Here is a 3,329-nt window from a genome sequence, read left to right as displayed (position 1 = left end):
GGCACTTAACAACAACAACAACAACAATGCCCAATGATCACAGACATTTCTTCACGTTTGTTGACTGCCTGAATATCTTCTTTGATGTAGTGTCTGTTCATATCTTCTGCCCATTTTTTAATTGGACTGTGTATCCTTTTTCTTTTGAAGTGTTGTAGTTTTCTCTAAATATTAGAGATATAAATCCTCTGTCCAATATGTCACTGCCAAATATTTTTTCCCCTTCTGTAGTTTCTCCTTTTACTCTTTTGGAGAAAACTTTTGATGCACTAAGAATATTATTTTTGAAAGGTCCCAATAATCTAGTTTATCTACTGTCACTTATGAATCTTGGGTTATGCTTGATAGTCTATTTATGACATAAAATTTTACCCTTATTTTTTCTTTGATGAGCTTTATAGTTTTAGGATGCACATTTAAGTTTTTGATCCACCTGGAGTTAGTTTTTGTTTATGGTGTGAGGTATGGATGTAGTTTCATTTTTCTGCAAATAGATCTCTAGTTTTGCCAGCACCATTTGTGAGAGACTATCTCTTCCCCATTTATTGGATTTCAGTCCTTTGTCAAATATCAACTGACATAAGTCAATGGATATATTTCGGTTTTCTCAATTCTGTTCCACTGGTCTATGTGTCTGTCATTGTACTAGTGAAAGGCTGTTTTGATAACTATGTCTATATAATAGGTTCTGAGATTCAGAAATGTGAGACCTACTTTGCTCTTCTTCTTCAGTAGTGCTTTATTTATCCAAGGTCTCTTCCTTTCTGTATAAAATTATTTATTGGTTTTTCCATGTCTTTAAAAATGTTGATGAAATATGGATTAGGATTGCAATGAACATATAGATTGCTTTGAGTAGTATTGGCATTTTCACAATGTTCAATCTTCCTATCCATGGAGCAAGGGATGTTCTTCCGTTTATGTATATCTTTTATGGTTTCTTCAAGTAGTTTTTTATGGTTTTCTTTGTACAGGTCTTGTGTACAATCACACCATCCTTCCTTCTAAGGAGCTCTCTGGCTGTACTTCTTCCAAGACAGATTTTTTTTTTATTCTTTTTAATTTCATAGAGATATTTAATGTTGCTTATGTTTTCATATTGACATGTTGAAACACTAATATTATGAGTATGTTGTTGTTGTTGGGTGCCATGGAGTAGATTTATTCATTCTTTGGACAATCCATGGTACGTTAAATATTCTTCACCAACATGATAACTCAAACACATCAATTCTTCTTTGATCATACTTATCATAGTCAAACTTTAACATGAATTTGAAGTGACTGAAACTACCATGGCTTGAGTCAGGTGCACTTTAGTCCTCAAAGTGACATCTTTGCTTTTTAACACTTTCAAAAAGTCTTTTGCAAAGATATGTCCAATGTAATACGCCATTTGATTTGACTGCTGCTTCAATGGGCATTTTTTGTGTATCCAAGTAAAATTAAATCCTTGGTAGATTTAATATTTTCTCCATTTATCATGATATTGTTTATTGATCCAGCTGTGAGGATTTTACTTTTTTTTATGTTGAAATTAGTATTCTAGGGTTGCTGAATACTAATACTAATTTCAACATAAAAAAAAGTAAAATCCTCACAGCTGGATCAATAAACAATATCATGATAAATGAAGAAAATATTAAATCTACCAAGGATTTAGGGTTGCTGAAGGGAGCTCTGGTAGCATAGTGGCTAAGACACTTGCCTGCTAACCAGACGGCTGGCAGTTCAAACCCACCAGCCACTCCTCGGAAGGAAGGTTGGGCAAGCCTACTTCTGTAGTGATACTGCCTCGGAAACCCAAGGAGGGGTCTCTATGAGTCGGGGCCGACTCGACAGCACATAACAACAACAACAGGGTTGCTGAAACAAATCAACATAGATGAGATGGCTTTAAACAATAGGAATTCATTTTTTCACAGTTCTGGAGACTAGTAGTGTGAATTCAGGCTGCCTGCAAGGCCATATTTTCACAGAAGTCTCTAGAAGAAGATACTTTCTTGTCTTTCTCTGCTGGTAGCCCCAGTTGATCCTTGGCTTGCAGCTGTAGGATTGCTGCCTCGTCACCTGGCAGTCTCTCCTCTGTGACTTCCTATCTCTCTTCTACTCTTTAATAGGACAAGACTGAGATTGAATTAACATTCTTGTTCGTACAGTATGATCTTGTGTTAATTTAACTGATAACATCTTCAAAGACTTCATTTCCTAACAAAGTTATCTTCAGAGGTGACATGATTAGGATTTCAATTAAACTTTGGGAGAAGGAACAATTTAATCAATACATTTGCAAACATTCTTATGAAGTATATAGTTTCATATCAGACACCTTTATGCATTCATTGGGATATTTTTAACCAAATATTATATCAATAGGATTCATCTATGCTGTAATTGATAGCTACAATTCTTTACTGTAAGGGATATATAAAATTCTCTTGTTTAAATCCCACAGTTGATGTATACATTCTCTGGTTTATTGACACATTGTTGCTATTCTGAATAGTGGTGTTATTAACATCTTTAGATAATACTCCTACAATAAATAAATATCAAGTGTTTCTTTTGCATGTCATAAGAAGTGAAATTCCTGTATAGTAAAGGTTGCAAATGTTAAAATGTAGAAGATAATGTCAAATTATTTTTTAAAAATTGCTGTACAAAATGACCACATAAAGCAGCAGTGCCATCTTATCAATAATGTATGAGATTATGATGAATCACATTCTTTCAAGCATATGGTATTGTCATACATTTTTATTTTTGATATTTGAAAATCAGTAAAGTTGAATCTCATTTGTGTTTCAATTTATGTTTATCTGATCATAAATATCATTGAATATCTCTTCATATCTTCACTGACCATAGGTATTATCTCTTTTGAAAAGGGCTTTTTCATGTTGTTGGTCATTTTCATACTTATTTGTACTTCTTTATATTTTTTATTGGTCATGTGTGGCAGATATTTTGTTCTGGTTTGTAACCTGTATGATCAATTTCTATAAAGTGGTTAAATTTATGGATTTATTTTTTCATTTTGATGTAATCCTAAATCTTTTCTTTTATAAGTGACAATTTTTGTTTTATTTAAGAATTATTTCACTACCCTAAGCTCAGAAATAAAACAGATTTTCTTTTATAACAAATGTTTTAAGGTGCCATTTTTGATACTTTCTTTCTTCATATTAATTTGACTTCAGTTAATGGTGTCAGAAACAAACACTGTTCATTTTATTTCACATGAATAATTCCTTTTCTTCTCTAAACCAATTTCTGTTTTCCCCACTGATATTTCAAGCTAACACTATCATATTTCAAAGTATCATAAA

The sequence above is a fragment of the Orycteropus afer genome, unplaced genomic scaffold, assembly GCF_000298275.1.
Source record: "Orycteropus afer afer isolate SDZICR_OR568_19922 unplaced genomic scaffold, OryAfe1.0 scaffold00305, whole genome shotgun sequence".
NCBI classification, from domain to species: Eukaryota; Metazoa; Chordata; class Mammalia; order Tubulidentata; family Orycteropodidae; genus Orycteropus; species Orycteropus afer.
Note: the sequence above shows the minus strand (reverse complement) of the source record.